General features: G+C 42.1%; 11 non-coding genes across 11 annotated transcripts; 4 read left to right on the top strand and 7 right to left on the bottom strand.

Annotated features, from left to right (window-relative positions):
* Positions 1-4,905: 4,905 nt before the first annotated feature.
* trnad-guc (transfer RNA aspartic acid (anticodon GUC)) lies at positions 4,906-4,977 on the bottom strand. Its single transcript has one exon. It is a non-coding gene; the product is annotated as a tRNA-Asp (tRNA).
* A 3,092-nt stretch (positions 4,978-8,069) lies between these two features.
* On the top strand, positions 8,070-8,141 carry trnad-guc (transfer RNA aspartic acid (anticodon GUC)). The gene has a single exon. It is a non-coding gene; the product is annotated as a tRNA-Asp (tRNA).
* Positions 8,142-11,317: 3,176 nt separating this feature from the next.
* Positions 11,318-11,389, bottom strand: trnad-guc (transfer RNA aspartic acid (anticodon GUC)). The gene has a single exon. It is a non-coding gene; the product is annotated as a tRNA-Asp (tRNA).
* A 2,066-nt stretch (positions 11,390-13,455) lies between these two features.
* trnad-guc (transfer RNA aspartic acid (anticodon GUC)) lies at positions 13,456-13,527 on the bottom strand. The gene has a single exon. It is a non-coding gene; the product is annotated as a tRNA-Asp (tRNA).
* A 961-nt stretch (positions 13,528-14,488) lies between these two features.
* Positions 14,489-14,560, top strand: trnad-guc (transfer RNA aspartic acid (anticodon GUC)). Its single transcript has one exon. It is a non-coding gene; the product is annotated as a tRNA-Asp (tRNA).
* A 1,033-nt stretch (positions 14,561-15,593) lies between these two features.
* Positions 15,594-15,665, bottom strand: trnad-guc (transfer RNA aspartic acid (anticodon GUC)). Its single transcript has one exon. It is a non-coding gene; the product is annotated as a tRNA-Asp (tRNA).
* Positions 15,666-16,626: 961 nt separating this feature from the next.
* trnad-guc (transfer RNA aspartic acid (anticodon GUC)) lies at positions 16,627-16,698 on the top strand. The gene has a single exon. It is a non-coding gene; the product is annotated as a tRNA-Asp (tRNA).
* Positions 16,699-17,731: 1,033 nt separating this feature from the next.
* On the bottom strand, positions 17,732-17,803 carry trnad-guc (transfer RNA aspartic acid (anticodon GUC)). Its single transcript has one exon. It is a non-coding gene; the product is annotated as a tRNA-Asp (tRNA).
* Positions 17,804-19,869: 2,066 nt separating this feature from the next.
* Positions 19,870-19,941, bottom strand: trnad-guc (transfer RNA aspartic acid (anticodon GUC)). Its single transcript has one exon. It is a non-coding gene; the product is annotated as a tRNA-Asp (tRNA).
* A 961-nt stretch (positions 19,942-20,902) lies between these two features.
* trnad-guc (transfer RNA aspartic acid (anticodon GUC)) lies at positions 20,903-20,974 on the top strand. Its single transcript has one exon. It is a non-coding gene; the product is annotated as a tRNA-Asp (tRNA).
* Positions 20,975-22,011: 1,037 nt separating this feature from the next.
* trnad-guc (transfer RNA aspartic acid (anticodon GUC)) lies at positions 22,012-22,083 on the bottom strand. Its single transcript has one exon. It is a non-coding gene; the product is annotated as a tRNA-Asp (tRNA).
* Positions 22,084-22,841: the final 758 nt, after the last annotated feature.

The raw sequence follows: 22,841 nt of genomic DNA, 5'->3' as shown, positions 1-22,841 counted from the left end.
TCTGTCCACAGCATGCTGCTTCCACTGTTTGTCAAGTAGTCCTGTGTTACTTTCAGGTTATTGTTGTGTGTATATGTCTGTGTGCGAGTGTTTATGTAGCTCGGAATGTGTGTGTTTGTGTATGTGTGAATATGACTATGTCTGTCTCACTTGTTATATGCGTTTCTGAGTGTCCCTCTCTTTCTTTCTATCTGTCACTTTTAACCTGCTCCACAAATAATTTTTCTCTGGACCTTGACTAACAAAGAGATAGAAAGTAAGTCTTCTTTCAACAGTGGCATGTGGAAAGTTAATCAAATTGTCATCAAAGAAGTCGTTAAAATAGATTCACTGAAACATGCATCCTTTTCATTGCTGTATGTGAGATCTTTCATGTCTGCGCCTGTTCCGAGACCTGTCTCTCTCTGTTTCGGGCTGGTGACAGCGCGATTCTGCGTTTCATTTCTTGCCCATCATTGTGGTTCTCACATCGAGCTGAAGCGTGAGGCAGAGAGCAGATTTTTAAAATCGCTGTGAAATCAAATTGTGGAAGTGGGAAAGGCCGAGTCAGTTTTTCATTGTATTTTCAACATCCAATATTGCAGATAAATTAAAGTGAAGCTTCGAAAGCAGCAATAACCTCCTCGTCGGGGAATTGAACCCCGGTCTCCCGCGTGACAGACGGGGATACTCACCACTATACTAACGAGGAATTCGTGTAGACATTTGCCGTATATTCACCACAGATGGTTCACGTTTCAGTGAATCTGTTTGAACTGTTCATTTGATGACAGTTTGTTTAACTTTCCACGGACCACTGTTGAAAGAAGAATTACCGACCACTTTTCCATCTCATGTTGGATCATGATGTGGGTAACGCGGGAGAGAGTGAGACAGATCTTCTCAGGAAAATATAGAAAATATGAGGCACATACACAGACAGACAGACAGACACAGACACACATACACATGGATTGACTCAGAAATACTGAGAGTCAGAATATGGATAATTTGGCTGATTTTTGTTCCATTTCTGTCGTAGATTTCGTGAAATCTTGCAGATCAATTAAAATGAGCATAAAACTCGAGGTACTCAATGCTGTGGAATTTTAATTCACTTAAGAATTATTAATTCTACAAGAAACTTGTTGAATTTTGAAACGCAGAGATGAAACAGGTTGATGAATGACGGGATCTGAAGTCTGTCAGATTTGAACCTGCGCGGGGGAAATGAATGAATTTCGAATCTGTCACCTAACCCACCAGTTAGTAAAAATCACAATTGCTCTGCATCCAGTCCTCAAATAGTTCTCCGTACAATAATATTCTGAAAGTGACAATCACCTGTTTTTTTGCTCTGTACTTTTTGTTTAGGAAGAAGGTCGGCGAAGACATAAAATTAAAAGTTAGCGTCTGAAAACTGCTACCTCCCAGTCGGGGTATTAAACCCCGGACTAAGGTGGGGCAACTCACCACGATAAGAGAGAAAGAAAGAACGAAAGAAAGACAGAGTCAGTTGTCGTTGTCTAACAAAGAGATGGAAATGTAAATGGTTCTTTCAAGAGTGGCCCGTGGAAAATGAAACAAACTGTCATCAAATAAATAGTTGAAAGAAATGCACTAATACGTGAAGCATGTCTAACACCATCTGAGATGAGTGCACAGTCAATGCAGCAGTTCCTCGTTATTATAGTGGTGAGTATCCCCGCCTGTCACGCGGGAGACCGGGGTTCAATTCCCCGACGGGGAGATTAAACATTTGCCGCCTTTTAAAGCTTTTTCTCTCATTTATCTCTAATATTCGATGCGGAATATACAGTGTAAAACTGACTCGGAGTTTCCCACTTTCCCCGATTTAATTTCACTGATATTCCAGCGGTTTTAAAATCTGCTCTCAGCTTCACTCTTCACCTCGATGTTCGACTGGTTTCTGTGATGTTGGGGATTTCGGGAGGAGGCCGAGATGGATCATCCACTCGGCACTTCTGGCTGAAGACGGTTTCTAAAACTTTGCACTCACACGCTGGGCTTTACCATCATTGAGGATGGGGATGTTCATCGAGCCTCTTCCCATTAGTTGTTTAATTATCCACCATCATTCACAAATGGGTGCGGCAGGACTGCAGAGCTTTGATCTGATCCGTTGTTTGTGGGATCGTTTAGCTCTGTCCACAGCATGCTGCTTCCACTGTTTGTCAAGTCGTCCTGTGTTACTTTCAGGTTATTGGTGTGTGTATATGTCTGTGTGCGAGTGTTTATGTAGCTCGGAATGTGTGTGTTTGTGTATGTGTGAATATGACTATGTCTGTCTCACTTGTTATATGCGTTTCTGAGTGTCCCTCTCTTTCTTTCTATCTGTCACTTTTAACCTGCTCCACAAATAATTTTTCTCTGGACCTTGACTAACAAAGAGATAGAAAGTAAGTCTTCTTTCAACAGTGGCATGTGGAAAGTTAATCAAATTGTCATCAAAGAAGTCGTTAAAATAGATTCACTGAAACATGCATCCTTTTCATTGCTGTATGTGAGATCTTTCATGTCTGCGCCTGTTCCGAGACCTGTCTCTCTCTGTTTCGGGCTGGTGACAGCGCGATTCTGCGTTTCATTTCTTGCCCATCATTGTGGTTCTCACATCGAGCTGAAGCGTGAGGCAGAGAGCAGATTTTTAAAATCGCTGTGAAATCAAATTGTGGAAGTGGGAAAGGCCGAGTCAGTTTTTCATTGTATTTTCAACATCCAATATTGCAGATAAATTAAAGTGAAGCTTCGAAAGCAGCAATAACCTCCTCGTCGGGGAATTGAACCCCGGTCTCCCGCGTGACAGACGGGGATACTCACCACTATACTAACGAGGAATTCGTGTAGACATTTGCCGTATATTCACCACAGATGGTTCACGTTTCAGTGAATCTGTTTGAACTGTTCATTTGATGACAGTTTGTTTAACTTTCCACGGACCACTGTTGAAAGAAGAATTACCGACCACTTTTCCATCTCATGTTGGATCATGATGTGGGTAACGCGGGAGAGAGTGAGACAGATCTTCTCAGGAAAATATAGAAAATATGAGGCACATACACAGACAGACAGACAGACACAGACACACATACACATGGATTGACTCAGAAATACTGAGAGTCAGAATATGGATAATTTGGCTGATTTTTGTTCCATTTCTGTCGTAGATTTCGTGAAATCTTGCAGATCAATTAAAATGAGCATAAAACTCGAGGTACTCAATGCTGTGGAATTTTAATTCACTTAAGAATTATTAATTCTACAAGAAACTTGTTGAATTTTGAAACGCAGAGATGAAACAGGTTGATGAATGACGGGATCTGAAGTCTGTCAGATTTGAACCTGCGCGGGGGAAATGAATGAATTTCGAATCTGTCACCTAACCCACCAGTTAGTAAAAATCACAATTGCTCTGCATCCAGTCCTCAAATAGTTCTCCGTACAATAATATTCTGAAAGTGACAATCACCTGTTTTTTTGCTCTGTACTTTTTGTTTAGGAAGAAGGTCGGCGAAGACATAAAATTAAAAGTTAGCGTCTGAAAACTGCTACCTCCCAGTCGGGGTATTAAACCCCGGACTAAGGTGGGGCAACTCACCACGATAAGAGAGAAAGAAAGAACGAAAGAAAGACAGAGTCAGTTGTCGTTGTCTAACAAAGAGATGGAAATGTAAATGGTTCTTTCAAGAGTGGCCCGTGGAAAATGAAACAAACTGTCATCAAATAAATAGTTGAAAGAAATGCACTAATACGTGAAGCATGTCTAACACCATCTGAGATGAGTGCACAGTCAATGCAGCAGTTCCTCGTTATTATAGTGGTGAGTATCCCCGCCTGTCACGCGGGAGACCGGGGTTCAATTCCCCGACGGGGAGATTAAACATTTGCCGCCTTTTAAAGCTTTTTCTCTCATTTATCTCTAATATTCGATGCGGAATATACAGTGTAAAACTGACTCGGAGTTTCCCACTTTCCCCGATTTAATTTCACTGATATTCCAGCGGTTTTAAAATCTGCTCTCAGCTTCACTCTTCACCTCGATGTTCGACTGGTTTCTGTGATGTTGGGGATTTCGGGAGGAGGCCGAGATGGATCATCCACTCGGCACTTCTGGCTGAAGACGGTTTCTAAAACTTTGCACTCACACGCTGGGCTTTACCATCATTGAGGATGGGGATGTTCATCGAGCCTCTTCCCATTAGTTGTTTAATTATCCACCATCATTCACAAATGGGTGCGGCAGGACTGCAGAGCTTTGATCTGATCCGTTGTTTGTGGGATCGTTTAGCTCTGTCCACAGCATGCTGCTTCCACTGTTTGTCAAGTCGTCCTGTGTTACTTTCAGGTTATTGGTGTGTGTATATGTCTGTGTGCGAGTGTTTATGTAGCTCGGAATGTGTGTGTTTGTGTATGTGTGAATATGACTATGTCTGTCTCACTTGTTATATGCGTTTCTGAGTGTCCCTCTCTTTCTTTCTATCTGTCACTTTTAACCTGCTCCCCAAATAATTTTTCTCTGGACCTTGACTAACAAAGAGATAGAAAGTAAGTCTTCTTTCAACAGTGGCATGTGGAAAGTTAATCAAATTGTCATCAAAGAAGTCGTTAAAATAGATTCACTGAAACATGCATCCTTTTCATTGCTGTATGTGAGATCTTTCATGTCTGCGCCTGTTCCGAGACCTGTCTCTCTCTGTTTCGGGCTGGTGACAGCGCGATTCTGCGTTTCATTTCTTGCCCATCATTGTGGTTCTCACATCGAGCTGAAGCGTGAGGCAGAGAGCAGATTTTTAAAATCGCTGTGAAATCAATTTGTGGAAGTGGGAAAGGCCGAGTCAGTTTTTCATTGTATTTTCAACATCCAATATTGCAGATAAATTAAAGTGAAGCTTCGAAAGCAGCAATAACCTCCTCGTCGGGGAATTGAACCCCGGTCTCCCGCGTGACAGGCGGGGATACTCACCACTATACTAACGAGGAATTCGTGTAGACATTTGCCGTATATTCACCACAGATGGTTCACGTTTCAGTGAATCTGTTTGAACTGTTCATTTGATGACAGTTTGTTTAACTTTCCACGGACCACTGTTGAAATAAGAATTACCGACCACTTTTCCATCTCATGTTGGATCATGATGTGGGTAACGCGGGAGAGAGTGAGACAGATCTTCTCAGGAAAATATAGAAAATATGAGGCACATACACAGACAGACAGACACAGACACACATACACATGGATTGACTCAGAAATACTGAGAGTCAGAATATGGATAATTTGGCTGATTTTTGTTCCATTTCTGTCGTAGATTTCGTGAAATCTTGCAGATCAATTAAAATGAGCATAAAACTCGAGGTACTCAATGCTGTGGAATTTTAATTCACTTAAGAATTATTAATTCTACAAGAAACTTGTTGAATTTTGAAACGCAGAGATGAAACAGGTTGATGAATGACGGGATCTGAAGTCTGTCAGATTTGAACCTGCGCGGGGAAATGAATGAATTTCGAATCTGTCACCGAACCCACCAGTTAGTAAAAATCACAATTGCTCTGCATCCAGTCCTCAAATAGTCTCCGTACAATAATATTCTGAAAGTGACAATCACCTGTTTTTTTGCTCTGTAGTTTTTGTTTAGGAAGAAGGTCGGCGAAGACATAAAATTAAAAGTTAGCGTCTGAAAACTGCTACCTCCCAGTCGGGGTATTAAACCCCGGACTAAGGTGGGGCAACTCACCACGATAAGAGAGAAAGAAAGAACGAAAGAAAGACAGAGTCAGTTGTCGTTGTCTAACAAAGAGATGGAAATGTAAATGGTTCTTTCAAGAGTGGCCCGTGGAAAATGAAACAAACTGTCATCAAATAAATAGTTAAAAGAAATGCACTGATACGTGAAACATGTCTAACACCATCTGGGATGAGTGCACAGTCAATGCAGCAGTTCCTCGTTACTTTCGTGGTGAGTATCCTCGCCTGTCACGCTGGAGACCGGGGTTCAATTCCCCGACGGGGAGATTAAACTTTTGCCGCCTTTTAAAGCTTTTTCTCTCATTTATCTCTAATATTCGATGCGGAATATACAGTGTAAAACTGACTCGGAGTTTCCCACTTTCCCCGATTTAATTTCACTGATATTCCAGCGGTTTTAAAATCTGCTCTCAGCTTCACTCTTCACCTCGATGTTCGACTGGTTTCTGTGATGTTGGGGATTTCGGGAGGAGGCCGAGATGAATCATCCACTCGGCACTTCTGGCTGAAGACGGTTTCTAAAACTTTGCACTCACACGCTGGGCTTTACCATCATTGAGGATGGGGATGTTCATAGAGCCTCTTCCCATTAGTTGTTTAATTATCCACCATCATTCACAAATGGGTGTGGCAGGACTGCAGAGCTTTGATCTGATCCGTTGTTTGTGGGATCGTTGAGCTCTGTCTACAGCATGCTGCTTCCACTGTTTGTCAAGTAGTCCTGTGTTTCTTTCAGGTTATTGGTGTGTGTATATGTCTGTGTGCGAGTGTTTATGTAGCTCGGAATGTGTTTGTTTGTGTATGTGTGAATATGACTATGTCTGTCTCATTTGTTATATGCGTTTCTGAGTGTCCCTCTCTTTCTTTCTATCTGTCACTTTTAACCTGCTCCCCATATAATTTTTCTCTGGACCTTGACTAACAAAGAGATAGAAAGTAAGTCTTCTTTCAACAGTGGCATGTGGAAAGTTAATCAAATTGTCATCAATGAAGTAGTTAAAATAGATTCACTGAAACATGCATCCTTTTCATTGCTGTATGTGAGATCTTTCATGTCTGCGCTTGTTCCGAGACCTGTCCCTCTCTGGTGACAGCGCGATTCTGCGTTTCATTTCTTGCCCATCATTGTGGTTCTCACATCGAGCTGAAGCGTGAGGCAGAGAGCAGATTTTTAAAATCGCTGTGAAATCAATTTGTGGAAGTGGGAAAGGCCGAGTCAGTTTTTCATTGTATTTTCAACATCCAATATTGCAGATAAATTAAAGTGAAGCTTCGAAAGCAGCAATAACCTCCTCGTCGGGGAATTGAACCCCGGTCTCCCGCGTGACAGGCGGGGATACTCACCACTATACTAAAGAGGAATTCGTGCAGACATTTGCCGTATATTCACCACAGGTGCTTCACGTTTCAGTGAATCTGTTTGAACTGTTCATTTGATGACAGTTTGTTTAACTTTCCACGGACCACTGTTGAAAGAAGAATTACCGACCAATTTTCCATCTCATGTTGGATCATGATGTGGGTAACGCGGGAGAGAGTGAGACAGATCTTCTCAGGAAAATATAGAAAATATGAGGCACATACACAGACAGACAGACAGACACAGACACACATACACATGGATTGACTCAGAAATACTGAGAGTCAGAATATGGATAATTTGGCTGATTTTTGTTCCATTTCTGTCGTAGATTTCGTGAAATCTTGCAGATCAATTAAAATGAGCATAAAACTCGAGGTACTCAATGCTGTGGAATTTTAATTCACTTAAGAATTATTAATTCTAGAAGAAACTTGCTGAATTTTGAAACGCAGAGATGAAACAGGTTGATGAATGACGGGATCTGAAGTCTGTCAGATTTGAACCTGCGCTTGGGAAATGAATGAATTTCGAATCTGTCACCTGAATCACCAGTCAGCAAAAATCACAATTGCTCTGCATCCAGTCCTCAAATAGTCTCCGTACAATAATATTCTGAAAGTGACAATCACCTGTTTTTTTGCTCTGTACTTTTTGTTTAGGAAGAAGGTCGGCGAAGACATAAAATTAAAAGTTAGCGTCTGAAAACTGCAACCTCCCAGTCGGGGTATTAAACCCCGGACTAAGGTGGGGCAACTCACCACGATAAGAGAGAAAGAAAGAACGAAAGAAAGACAGAGTCAGTTGTCGTTGTCTAACAAAGAGATGGAAATGTAAATGGTTCTTTCAAGAGTGGCCCGTGGAAAATGAAACAAACTGTCATCAAATAAATAGTTGAAAGAAATGCACTGATACGTGAAGCATGTCTAACACCATCTGGGATGAGTGCACAGTCAATGCAGCAGTTCCTCGTTAGTATAGTGGTGAGTATCCCCGCCTGTCACGCGGGAGACCGGGGTTCAATTCCCCGACGGGGAGATTAAACATTTGCCGCCTTTTAAAGCTTTTTCTCTCATTTATCTCTAATATTCGATGCGGAATATACAGTGTAAAACTGACTCGGAGTTTCCCACTTTCCCCGATTTAATTTCACTGATATTCCAGCGGTTTTAAAATCTGCTCTCAGCTTCACTCTTCACCTCGATGTTCGACTGGTTTCTGTGATGGTGGGGATTTCGGGAGGAGGCCGAGATGGATCATCCACTCGGCACTTCTGGCTGAAGACGGTTTCTAAAACTTTGCACTCACACGCTGGGCTTTACCATCATTGAGGATGGGGATGTTCATCGAGCCTCCTCCCATTAGTTGTTTAATTATCCACCATCATTCACAAATGGGTGCGGCAGGACTGCAGAGCTTTGATCTGATCCGTTGTTTGTGGGATCGTTTAGCTCTGTCCACAGCATGCTGCTTCCACTGTTTGTCAAGTAGTCCTGTGTTACTTTCAGGTTATTGGTGTGTGTATATGTCTGTGTGCGAGTGTTTATGTAGCTCGGAATGTGTGTGTTTGTGTATGTGTGAATATGACTATGTCTGTCTCACTTGTTATATGCGTTTCTGAGTGTCCCTCTCTTTCTTTCTATCTGTCACTTTTAACCTGCTCCCCAAATAATTTTTCTCTGGACCTTGACTAACAAAGAGATAGAAAGTAAGTCTTCTTTCAACAGTGGCATGTGGAAAGTTAATCAAATTGTCATCAAAGAAGTCGTTAAAATAGATTCACTGAAACATGCATCCTTTTCATTGCTGTATGTGAGATCTTTCATGTCTGCGCCTGTTCCGAGACCTGTCTCTCTCTGTTTCGGGCTGGTGACAGCGCGATTCTGCGTTTCATTTCTTGCCCATCATTGTGGTTCTCACATCGAGCTGAAGCGTGAGGCAGAGAGCAGATTTTTAAAATCGCTGTGAAATCAATTTGTGGAAGTGGGAAAGGCCGAGTCAGTTTTTCATTGTATTTTCAACATCCAATATTGCAGATAAATTAAAGTGAAGCTTCGAAAGCAGCAATAACCTCCTCGTCGGGGAATTGAACCCCGGTCTCCCGCGTGACAGGCGGGGATACGCACCACTATACTAACGAGGAATTCATGCAGACATTTGCCGTATATTCACCACAGATGCTTCACGTTTCAGTGAATCTGTTTGAACTGTTCATTTGATGACAGTTTGTTTAACTTTCCACGGACCACTGTTGAAAGAAGAATTACCGACCACTTTTCCATCTCATGTTGGATCATGATGTGGGTAACGCGGGAGAGAGTGAGACAGATCTTCTCAGGAAAATATAGAAAATATGAGGCACATACACAGACAGACAGACAGACATAGACACACATACACATGGATTGACTCAGAAATACTGAGAGTCAGAATATGGATAATTTGGCTGATTTTTGTTCCATTTCTGTCGTAGATTTCGTGAAATCTTGCAGATCAATTAAAATGAGCATAAAACTCGAGGTACTCAATGCTGTGGAATTTTAATTCACTTAAGAATGATTAATTCTACAAGAAACTTGTTGAATTTTGAAACGCAGAGATGAAACAGGTTGATGAATGACGGGATCTGAAGTCTGTCAGATTTGAACCTGCGCGGGGGAAATGAATGAATTTCGAATCTGTCACCTAACCCACCAGTTCGTAAAAATCACAATTGCTCTGCATCCAGTCCTCAAATAGTTCTCCGTACAATAATATTCTGAAAGTGACAATCACCTGTTTTTTTGCTCTGTACTTTTTGTTTAGGAAGAGGATCGGCGAAGACATAAAATTAAAAGTTAGCGTCTGAAAACTGCGACCTCCCAGTCGGGGTATTAAACCCCGGACTAAGGTGGGGCAACTCACCACGATAAGAGAGAAAGAAAGAACGAAAGAAAGACAGAGTCAGTTGTCGTTGTCTAACAAAGAGATGGAAATGTAAATGGTTCTTTCAAGAGTGGCCCGTGGAAAATGAAACAAACTGTCATCAAATAAATAGTTAAAAGAAATGCACTGATACGTGAAGCATGTCTAACACCATCTGGGATGAGTGCACAGTCAATGCAGCAGTTCCTTGTTAGTATAGTGGTGAGTATCCCGGCCTGTCACGCGGGAGACCGGGGTTCAATTCCCCGACGGGGAGATTAAACATTTGCCGCCTTTTAAAGCTTTTTCTCTCATTTATCTCTAATATTCGATGCGGAATATACAGTGTAAAACTGACTCGGAGTTTCCCACTTTCCCCGATTTAATTTCACTGATATTCCAGCGGTTTTAAAATCTGCTCTCAGCTTCACTCTTCACCTCGATGTTCGACTGGTTTCTGTGATGGTGGGGATTTCGGGAGGAGGCCGAGATGGATCATCCACTCGGCACTTCTGGCTGAAGACGGTTTCTAAAACTTTGCACTCACACGCTGGGCTTTACCATCATTGAGGATGGGGATGTTCATCGAGCCTCTTCCCATTAGTTGTTTAATTATCCACCATCATTCACAAATGGGTGCGGCAGGACTGCAGAGCTTTGATCTGATCCGTTGTTTGTGGGATCTTTTAGCTCTGTCCACAGCATGCTGCTTCCACTGTTTGTCAAGTAGTCCTGTGTTACTTTCAGGTTATTGGTGTGTGTATATGTCTGTGTGCGAGTGTTTATGTAGCTCGGAATGTGTGTGTTTGTGTATGTGTGAATATGACTATGTCTGTCTCACTTGTTATATGCGTTTCTGAGTGTCCCTCTCTTTCTTTCTATCTGTCACTTTTAACCTGCTCCCCAAATAATTTTTCTCTGGACCTTGACTAACAAAGAGATAGAAAGTAAGTCTTCTTTCAACAGTGGCATGTGGAAAGTTAATCAAATTGTCATCAAAGAAGTCGTTAAAATAGATTCACTGAAACATGCATCCTTTTCATTGCTGTATGTGAGATCTTTCATGTCTGCGCCTGTTCCGAGACCTGTCTCTCTCTGTTTCGGGCTGGTGACAGCGCGATTCTGCGTTTCATTTCTTGCCCATCATTGTGGTTCTCACATCGAGCTGAAGCGTGAGGCAGAGAGCAGATTTTTAAAATCGCTGTGAAATCAATTTGTGGAAGTGGGAAAGGCCGAGTCAGTTTTTCATTGTATTATCAACATCCAATATTGCAGATAAATTAAAGTGAAGCTTCGAAAGCAGCAATAACCTCCTCGTCGGGGAATTGAACCCCGGTCTCCCGCGTGACAGGCGGGGATACTCACCACTATACTAACGAGGAATTCGTGCAGACATTTGCCGTATATTCACCACAGATGCTTCACGTTTCAGTGAATCTGTTTGAACTGTTCATTTGATGACAGTTTGTTTAACTTTCCACGGACCACTGTTGAAAGAAGAATTACCGACCACTTTTCCATCTCATGTTGGATCATGATGTGGGTAACGCGGGAGAGAGTGAGACAGATCTTCTCAGGAAAATATAGAAAATATGAGGCACATACACAGACAGACAGACAGACACAGACACACATACACATGGATTGACTCAGAAATACTGAGAGTCAGAATATGGATAATTTGGCTGATTTTTGTTCCATTTCTGTCGTAGATTTCGTGAAATCTTGCAGATCAATTAAAATGAGCATAAAACTCGAGGTACTCAATGCTGTGGAATTTTAATTCACTTAAGAATTATTAATTCTACAAGAAACTTGTTGAATTTTGAAACGCAGAGATGAAACAGGTTGATGAATGACGGGATCTGAAGTCTGTCAGATTTGAACCTGCGCGGGGGAAATGAATGAATTTCGAATCTGTCACCGAACCCACCAGTTAGTAAAAATCACAATTGCTCTGCATCCAGTCCTCAAATAGTCTCCGTACAATAATATTCTGAAAGTGACAATCACCTGTTTTTTTGCTCTGTACTTTTTGTTTAGGAAGAAGCTCGGCGAAGACATAAAATTAAAAGTTAGCGTCTGAAAACTGCTACCTCCCAGTCGGGGTATTAAACCCCGGACTAAGGTGGGGCAACTCACCACGATAAGAGAGAAAGAACGAAAGAAAGACAGAGTCAGTTGTCGTTGTCTAACAAAGAGATGGAAATGGAAATGGTTCTTTCAAGAGTGGCCCGTGGAAAATGAAACAAACTGTCATCAAATAAATAGTTAAAAGAAATGCACTGATACGTGAAGCATGTCTAACACCATCTGGGATGAGTGCACAGTCAATGCAGCAGTTCCTTGTTAGTATAGTGGTGAGTATCCCGGCCTGTCACGCGGGAGACCGGGGTTCAATTCCCCGACGGGGAGATTAAACATTTGCCGCCTTTTAAAGCTTTTTCTCTCATTTATCTCTAATATTCGATGCGGAATATACAGTGTAAAACTGACTCGGAGTTTCCCACTTTCCCCGATTTAATTTCACTGATATTCCAGCGGTTTTAAAATCTGCTCTCAGCTTCACTCTTCACCTCGATGTTCGACTGGTTTCTGTGATGGTGGGGATTTCGGGAGGAGGCCGAGATGGATCATCCACTCGGCACTTCTGGCTGAAGACGGTTTCTAAAACTTTGCACTCACACGCTGGGCTTTACCATCATTGAGGATGGGGATGTTCATCGAGCCTCTTCCCATTAGTTGTTTAATTATCCACCATCATTCACAAATGGGTGCGGCAGGACTGCAGAGCTTTGATCTGATCCGTTGTTTGTGGGATCTTTTAGCTCTGTCCACAGCATGCTGCTTCCACTGTTTGTCAAGTAGTCCTGTGTTACTTTCAGGTTATTGGTGTGTGTATATGTCTGTGTGCGAGTGTTTATGTAGCTCGGAATGTGTGTGTTTGTGTATGTGTGAATATGACTATGTCTGTCTCACTTGTTATATGCGTTTCTGAGTGTCCCTCTCTTTCTTTCTATCTGTCACTTTTAACCTGCTCCCCAAATAATTTTTCTCTGGACCTTGACTAACAAAGAGATAGAAAGTAAGTCTTCTTTCAACAGTGGCATGTGGAAAGTTAATCAAATTGTCATCAAAGAAGTCGTTAAAATAGATTCACTGAAACATGCATCCTTTTCATTGCTGTATGTGAGATCTTTCATGTCTGCGCCTGTTCCGAGACCTGTCTCTCTCTGTTTCGGGCTGGTGACAGCGCGATTCTGCGTTTCATTTCTTGCCCATCATTGTGGTTCTCACATCGAGCTGAAGCGTGAGGCAGAGAGCAGATTTTTAAAATCGCTGTGAAATCAATTTGTGGAAGTGGGAAAGGCCGAGTCAGTTTTTCATTGTATTATCAACATCCAATATTGCAGATAAATTAAAGTGAAGCTTCGAAAGCAGCAATAACCTCCTCGTCGGGGAATTGAACCCCGGTCTCCCGCGTGACAGGCGGGGATACTCACCACTATACTAACGAGGAATTCGTGCAGACATTTGCCGTATATTCACCACAGATGCTTCACGTTTCAGTGAATCTGTTTGAACTGTTCATTTGATGACAGTTTGTTTAACTTTCCACGGACCACTGTTGAAAGAAGAATTACCGACCACTTTTCCATCTCATGTTGGATCATGATGTGGGTAACGCGGGAGAGAGTGAGACAGATCTTCTCAGGAAAATATAGAAAATATGAGGCACATACACAGACAGACAGACAGACACAGACACACATACACATGGATTGACTCAGAAATACTGAGAGTCAGAATATGGATAATTTGGCTGATTTTTGTTCCATTTCTGTCGTAGATTTCGTGAAATCTTGCAGATCAATTAAAATGAGCATAAAACTCGAGGTACTCAATGCTGTGGAATTTTAATTCACTTAAGAATTATTAATTCTACAAGAAACTTGTTGAATTTTGAAACGCAGAGATGAAACAGGTTGATGAATGACGGGATCTGAAGTCTGTCAGATTTGAACCTGCGCGGGGGAAATGAATGAATTTCGAATCTGTCACCTAACCCACCAGTTAGTAAAAATCACAATTGCTCTGCATCCAGTCCTCAAATAGTCTCCGTACAATAATATTCTGAAAGTGACAATCACCTGTTTTTTTGCTCTGTACTTTTTGTTTAGGAAGAAGCTCGGCGAAGACATAAAATTAAAAGTTAGCGTCTGAAAACTGCTACCTCCCAGTCGGGGTATTAAACCCCGGACTAAGGTGGGGCAACTCACCACGATAAGAGAGAAAGAACGAAAGAAAGACAGAGTCAGTTGTCGTTGTCTAACAAAGAGATGGAAATGGAAATGGTTCTTTCAAGAGTGGCCCGCGGAAAATGAAACAAACTGTCATCAAATAAATAGTTAAAAGAAATGCACTGATACGTGAAGCATGTCTAACACCATCTGGGATGAGTGCACAGTCAATGCAGCAGTTCCTCGTTAGTATAGTGGTGAGTATCCCCGCCTGTCACGCGGGAGACCGGGGTTCAATTCCCCGACGGGGAGATTAAACATTTGCCGCCTTTTAAAGCTTTTTCTCTCATTTATCTCTAATATTCGATGCGGAATATACAGTGTAAAACTGACTCGGAGTTTCCCACTTTCCCCGATTTAATTTCACTGATATTCCAGCGGTTTTAAAATCTGCTCTCAGCTTCACTCTTCACCTCGATGTTCGACTGGTTTCTGTGATGGTGGGGATTTCGGGAGGAGGCCGAGATGGATCATCCACTCGGCACTTCTGGCTGAAGACGGTTTCTAAAACTTTGCACTCACACGCTGGGCTTTACCATCATTGAGGATGGGGATGTTCATAGAGCCTCTTCCCATTAGTTGTTGAATTATCCACCATCATTCACAAATGGGTGTGGCAGGACTGCAGAGCTTTGATCTGATCCGTTGTTTGTGGGATCGTTTAGCTCTGTCCACAGCATGCTGCTTCCACTGTTTGTCAAGTAGTCCTGTGTTACTTTCAGGTTATTGGTGTGTGTATATGTCTGTGTGCGAGTGTTTATGTAGCTCGGAATGTGTGTGTTTGTGTATGTGTGAATATGACTATGTCTGTCTCACTTGTTATATGCGTTTCTGAGTGTCCCTCTCTTTCTTTCTATCTGTCACTTTTAACCTGCTCCCCAAATAATTTTTCTCTGGACCTTGACTAACAAAGAGATAGAAAGTAAGTCTTCTTTCAACAGTGGCATGTGGAAAGTTAATCAAATTGTCATCAAAGAAGTCGTTAAAATAGATTCACTGAAACATGCATCCTTTTCATTGCTGTATGTGAGATCTTTCATGTCTGCGCCTGTTCCGAGACCTGTCTCTCTCTGTTTCGGGCTGGTGACAGCGCGATTCTGCGTTTCATTTCTTGCCCATCATTGTGGTTCTCACATCGAGCTGAAGCGTGAGGCAGAGAGCAGATTTTTAAAATCGCTGTGAAATCAATTTGTGGAAGTGGGAAAGGCCGAGTCAGTTTTTCATTGTATTTTCAACATCCAATATTGCAGATAAATGAAAGTGAAGCTTCGAAAGCAGCAATAACCTCCTCGTCGGGGAATTGAACCCCGGTCTCCCGCGTGACAGGCGGGGATACTCACCACTATACTAACGAGGAATTCGTGCAGACATTTGCCGTATATTCGCCACAGATGCTTCACGTTTCAGTGAATCTGTTTGAACTGTTCATTTGATGACAGTTTGTTTAACTTTCCACGGACCACTGTTGAAAGAAGAATTACCGACCACTTTTCCATCTCATGTTGGATCATGATGTGGGTAACGCGTGAGAGAGTGAGACAGATCTTCTCAGGAAAATATAGAAAATATGAGGCACATACACAGACAGACAGACAGACACAGACACACATACACATGGATTGACTCAGAAATACTGAGAGTCAGAATATGGATAATTTGGCTGATTTTTGTTCCATTTCTGTCGTAGATTTCGTGAAATCTTGCAGATCAATTAAAATGAGCATAAAACTCGAGGTACTCAATGCTGTGGAATTTTAATTCACTTAAGAATTATTAATTCTACAAGAAACTTGTTGAATTTTGAAACGCAGAGATGAAACAGGTTGATGAATGACGGGATCTGAAGTCTGTCAGATTTGAACCTGCGCGGGGGAAATGAATGAATTTCGAATCTGTCACCGAACCCACCAGTTAGTAAAAATCACAATTGCTCTGCATCCAGTCCTCAAATAGTCTCCGTACAATAATATTCTGAAAGTGACAATCACCTGTTTTTTTGCTCTGTACTTTTTGTTTAGGAAGAAGCTCGGCGAAGACATAAAATTAAAAGTTAGCGTCTGAAAACTGCTACCTCCCAGTCGGGGTATTAAACCCCGGACTAAGGTGGGGCAACTCACCACGATAAGAGAGAAAGAACGAAAGAAAGACAGAGTCAGTTGTCGTTGTCTAACAAAGAGATGGAAATGGAAATGGTTCTTTCAAGAGTGGCCCGCGGAAAATGAAACAAGCTGTCATCAAATAAATAGTTAAAAGAAATGCACTGATACGTGAAGCATGTCTAACACCATCTGGGATGAGTGCACAGTCAATGCAGCAGTTCCTCGTTAGTATAGTGGTGAGTATCCCCGCCTGTCACGCGGGAGACCGGGGTTCAATTCCCCGACGGGGAGATTAAACATTTGCCGCCTTTTAAAGCTTTTTCTCTCATTTATCTCTAATATTCGATGCGGAATATACAGTGTAAAACTGACTCGGAGTTTCCCACTTTCCCCGATTTAATTTCACTGATATTCCAGCGGTTTTAAAATCTGCTCTCAGCTTCACTCTTCACCTCGATGTTCGACTGGTTTCTGTGATGGTGGGGATTTCGGGAGGAGGCCGAGATGGATCATCCACTCGGCACTTCTGGCTGAAGACGGTTTCTAAAACTTTGCACTCACACGCTGGGCTTTACCATCATTGAGGATGGGGATGTTCATAGAGCCTCTTCCCATTAGTTGTTGAATTATCCACCATCATTCACAAATGGGTGTGGCAGGACTGCAGAGCTTTGATCTGATCCGTTGTTTGTGGGATCGTTTAGCTCTGTCCACAGCATGCTGCTTCCACTGTTTGTCAAGTAGTCCTGTGTTACTTTCAGGTTATTGGTGTGTGTATATGTCTGTGTGCGAGTGTTTATGTAGCTCGGAATGTGTGTGTTTGTGTATGTGTGAATATGACTATGTCTGTCTCACTTGTTATATGCGTTTCTGAGTGTCCCTCTCTTTCTTTCTATCTGTCACTTTTAACCTGCTCCCCAAATAATTTTTCTCTGAACCTTGACTAACAAAGAGATAGAAAGTAAGTCTTCTTTCAACAGTGGCATGTGGAAAGTTAATCAAATTGTCATCAAAGAAGTCGTTAAAATAGATTCACTGAAACATGCATCCTTTTCATTGCTGTATGTGAGATCTTTCATGTCTGCGCCTGTTCCGAGACCTGTCTCTCTCTGTTTCGGGCTGGTGACAGCGCGATTCTGCGTTTCATTTCTTGCCCATCATTGTGGTTCTCACATCGAGCTGAAGCGTGAGGCAGAGAGCAGATTTTTAAAATCGCTGTGAAATCAATTTGTGGAAGTGGGAAAGGCCGAGTCAGTTTTTCATTGTATTTTCAACATCCAATATTGCAGATAAATTAAAGTGAAGCTTCGAAAGCAGCAATAACCTCCTCGTCGGGGAATTGAACCCCGGTCTCCCGCGTGACAGGCGGGGATACTCACCACTATACTAACGAGGAATTCGTGCCGACATTTGCCGTATATTCACCACAGATGCTTCACGTTTCAGTGAATCTGTTTGAACTGTTCATTTGATGACAGTTTGTTTAACTTTCCACGGACCACTGTTGAAAGAAGAATTACCGACCACTTTTCCATCTCATGTTGGATCATGATGTGGGTAACGCGGGAGAGAGTGAGACAGATCTTCTCAGGAAAATATAGAAAATATGAGGCACATACACAGACAGACAGACAGACACAGACACACATACACATGGATTGACTCAGAAATACTGAGAGTCAGAATATGGATAATTTGGCTGATTTTTGTTCCATTTCTGTCGTTGATTTCGTGAAATCTTGCAGATCAATTAAAATGAGCATAAAACTCGAGGTACTCAATGCTGTGGAATTTTAATTCACTTAAGAATTATTAATTCTAGAAGAAACTTGCTGAATTTTGAAACGCAGAGATGAAACAGGTTGATGAATGACGGGATCTGAAGTCTGTCAGATTTGAACCTGCGCGGGGGAAATGAATGAATTTCGAATCTGTCACCTTAATCACCAGTCAGCAAAAATCACAATTGCTCTGCATCCAGTCCTCAAATAGTCTCCGTACAATAATATTCTGAAAGTGACAATCACCTGTTTTTTTGCTCTGTAGTTTTTGTTTAGGAAGAAGCTCGGCGAAGACATAAAATTAAAAGTTAGCGTCTGAAAACTGCTACCTCCCAGTCGGGGTATTAAACCCCGGACTAAGGTGGGGCAACTCACCACGATAAGAGAGAAAGAACGAAAGAAAGACAGAGTCAGTTGTCGTTGTCTAACAAAGAGATGGAAATGTAAATGGTTCTTTCAAGAGTGGCCCGCGGAAAATGAAACAAACTGTCATCAAATAAATAGTTAAAAGAAATGCACTGATACGTGAAGCATGTCTAACACCATCTGGGATGAGTGCACAGTCAATGAAGCAGTTCCTCGTTAGTGTTGTGGTGAGTATCCCCGCCTGTCACGCGGGAGACCGGGGTTCAATTCCCCGACGGGGAGATTAAACATTTGCCGCCTTTTAAAGCTTTTTCTCTCATTTATCTCTAATATTCGATGCGGAATATACAGTGTAAAACTGACTCGGAGTTTCCCACTTTCCCCGATTTAATTTCACTGATATTCCAGCGGATTTAAAATCTGCTCTCAGCTTCACTCTTCACCTCGATGTTCGACTGGTTTCTGTGATGTTGGGGATTTCGGGAGGAGGCCGAGATGGATCATCCACTCGGCACTTCTGGCTGAAGACGGTTTCTAAAACTTTGCACTCACACGCTGGGCTTTACCATCATTGAGGATGGGGATGTTCATAGAGCCTCTTCCCATTAGTTGTTGAATTATCCACCATCATTCACAAATGGGTGTGGCAGGACTGCAGAGCTTTGATCTGATCCGTTGTTTGTGGGATCGTTTAGCTCTGTCCACAGCATGCTGCTTCCACTGTTTGTCAAGTAGTCCTGTGTTACTTTCAGGTTATTGGTGTGTGTATATGTCTGTGTGCGAGTGTTTATGTAGCTCGGAATGTGTGTGTTTGTGTATGTGTGAATATGACTATGTCTGTCTCACTTGTTATATGCGTTTCTGAGTGTCCCTCTCTTTCTTTCTATCTGTCACTTTTAACCTGCTCCCCAAATAATTTTTCTCTGAACCTTGACTAACAAAGAGATAGAAAGTAAGTCTTCTTTCAACAGTGGCATGTGGAAAGTTAATCAAATTGTCATCAAAGAAGTCGTTAAAATAGATTCACTGAAACATGCATCCTTTTCATTGCTGTATGTGAGATCTTTCATGTCTGCGCCTGTTCCGAGACCTGTCTCTCTCTGTTTCGGGCTGGTGACAGCGCGATTCTGCGTTTCATTTCTTGCCCATCATTGTGGTTCTCACATCGAGCTGAAGCGTGAGGCAGAGAGCAGATTTTTAAAATCGCTGTGAAATCAATTTGTGGAAGTGGGAAAGGCCGAGTCAGTTTTTCATTGTATTTTCAACATCCAATATTGCAGATAAATTAAAGTGAAGCTTCGAAAGCAGCAATAACCTCCTCGTCGGGGAATTGAACCCCGGTCTCCCGCGTGACAGGCGGGGATACTCACCACTATACTAACGAGGAATTCGTGCCGACATTTGCCGTATATTCACCACAGATGCTTCACGTTTCAGTGAATCTGTTTGAACTGTTCATTTGATGACAGTTTGTTTAACTTTCCACGGACCACTGTTGAAAGAAGAATTACCGACCACTTTTCCATCTCATGTTGGATCATGATGTGGGTAACGCGGGAGAGAGTGAGACAGATCTTCTCAGGAAAATATAGAAAATATGAGGCACATACACAGACAGACAGACAGACACAGACACACATACACATGGATTGACTCAGAAATACTGAGAGTCAGAATATGGATAATTTGGCTGATTTTTGTTCCATTTCTGTCGTTGATTTCGTGAAATCTTGCAGATCAATTAAAATGAGCATAAAACTCGAGGTACTCAATGCTGTGGAATTTTAATTCACTTAAGAATTATTAATTCTAGAAGAAACTTGCTGAATTTTGAAACGCAGAGATGAAACAGGTTGATGAATGACGGGATCTGAAGTCTGTCAGATTTGAACCTGCGCGGGGGAAATGAATGAATTTCGAATCTGTCACCTTAATCACCAGTCAGCAAAAATCACAATTGCTCTGCATCCAGTCCTCAAATAGTCTCCGTACAATAATATTCTGAAAGTGACAATCACCTGTTTTTTTGCTCTGTAGTTTTTGTTTAGGAAGAAGCTCGGCGAAGACATAAAATTAAAAGTTAGCGTCTGAAAACTGCTACCTCCCAGTCGGGGTATTAAACCCCGGACTAAGGTGGGGCAACTCACCACGATAAGAGAGAAAGAACGAAAGAAAGACAGAGTCAGTTGTCGTTGTCTAACAAAGAGATGGAAATGGAAATGGTTCTTTCAAGAGTGGCCCGCGGAAAATGAAACAAACTGTCATCAAATAAATAGTTAAAAGAAATGCACTGATACGTGAAGCATGTCTAACACCATCTGGGATGAGTGCACAGTCAATGCAGCAGTTCCTCGTTAGTATAGTGGTGAGTATCCCCGCCTGTCACGCGGGAGACCGGGGTTCAATTCCCCGACGGGGAGATTAAACATTTGCCGCCTTTTAAAGCTTTTTCTCTCATTTATCTCTAATATTCGATGCGGAATATACAGTGTAAAACTGACTCGGAGTTTCCCACTTTCCCCGATTTAATTTCACTGATATTCCAGCGGTTTTAAAATCTGCTCTCAGCTTCACTCTTCACCTCGATGTTCGACTGGTTTCTGTGATGTTGGGGATTTCGGGAGGAGGCCGAGATGGATCATCCACTCGGCACTTCTGGCTGAAGACGGTTTCTAAAACTTTGCACTCACACGCTGGGCTTTACCATCATTGAGGATGGGGATATTCATAGAGCCTCTTCCCATTAGTTGTTGAATTATCCACCATCATTCACAAATGGGTGTGGCAGGACTGCAGAGCTTTGATCTGATCCGTTGTTTGTGGGATCGTTTAGCTCTGTCCACAGCATGCTGCTTCCACTGTTTGTCAAGTAGTCCTGTGTTACTTTCAGGTTATTGGTGTACACGTGTATATGTCTGTGTGCGAGTGTTTATGTAGCTCGGAATGTGTGTGTTTGTGTATGTGTGAATATGACTATGTCTGTCTCACTTGTTATATGCGTTTCTGAGTGTCCCTCTCTTTCTTTCTATCTGTCACTTTTAACCTGCTCCCCAAATAATTTTTCTCTGAACCTTGACTAACAAAGAGATAGAAAGTAAGTCTTCTTTCAACAGTGGCATGTGGAAAGTTAATCAAATTGTCATCAAAGAAGTCGTTAAAATAGATTCACTGAAACATGCATCCTTTTCATTGCTGTATGTGAGATCTTTCATGTCTGCGCCTGTTCCGAGACCTGTCTCTCTCTGTTTCGGGCTGGTGACAGCGCGATTCTGCGTTTCATTTCTTGCCCATCATTGTGGTTCTCACATCGAGCTGAAGCGTGAGGCAGAGAGCAGATTTTTAAAATCGCTGTGAAATCAATTTGTGGAAGTGGGAAAGGCCGAGTCAGTTTTTCATTGTATTTTCAACATCCAATATTGCAGATAAATTAAAGTGAAGCTTCGAAAGCAGCAATAACCTCCTCGTCGGGGAATTGAACCCCGGTCTCCCGCGTGACAGGCGGGGATACTCACCACTATACTAACGAGGAATTCGTGCAGACATTTGCCGTATATTCACCACAGATGCTTCACGTTTCAGTGAATCTGTTTGAACTGTTCATTTGATGACAGTTTGTTTAACTTTCCACGGACCACTGTTGAAAGAAGAATTACCGACCACTTTTCCATCTCATGTTGGATCATGATGTGGGTAACGCGGGAGAGAGTGAGACAGATCTTCTCAGGAAAATATAGAAAATATGAGGCACATGCACAGACAGACAGACAGACACAGACACACATACACATGGATTGACTCAGAAATACTGAGAGTCAGAATATGGATAATTTGGCTGATTTTTGTTCCATTTCTGTCGGAGATTTCGTGAAATCTTGCAGATCAATTAAAATGAGCATAAAACTCGAGGTACTCAATGCTGTGGAATTTTAATTCACTTAAGAATGATTAATTCTAGAAGAAACTTGCTGAATTTTGAAACGCAGAGATGAAACAGGTTGATGAATGACGGGATCTGAAGTCTGTCAGATTTGAACCTGCGCGGGGGAAATGAATGAATTTCGAATCTGTCACCTTAATCACCAGTCAGCAAAAATCACAATTGCTCTGCATCCAGTCCTCAAATAGTCTCCGTACAATAATATTCTGAAAGTGACAATCACCTGTTTTTTTGCTCTGTAGTTTTTGTTTAGGAAGAAGCTCGGCGAAGACATAAAATTAAAAGTTAGCGTCTGAAAACTGCTACCTCCCAGTCGGGGTATTAAACCCCGGACTAAGGTGGGGCAACTC

Source organism: Heptranchias perlo, chromosome 35, assembly GCF_035084215.1.
Source record: "Heptranchias perlo isolate sHepPer1 chromosome 35, sHepPer1.hap1, whole genome shotgun sequence".
NCBI lineage: Eukaryota > Metazoa > Chordata > Chondrichthyes > Hexanchiformes > Hexanchidae > Heptranchias > Heptranchias perlo.
This window is presented reverse-complemented; position numbering and strand designations above follow the sequence as displayed.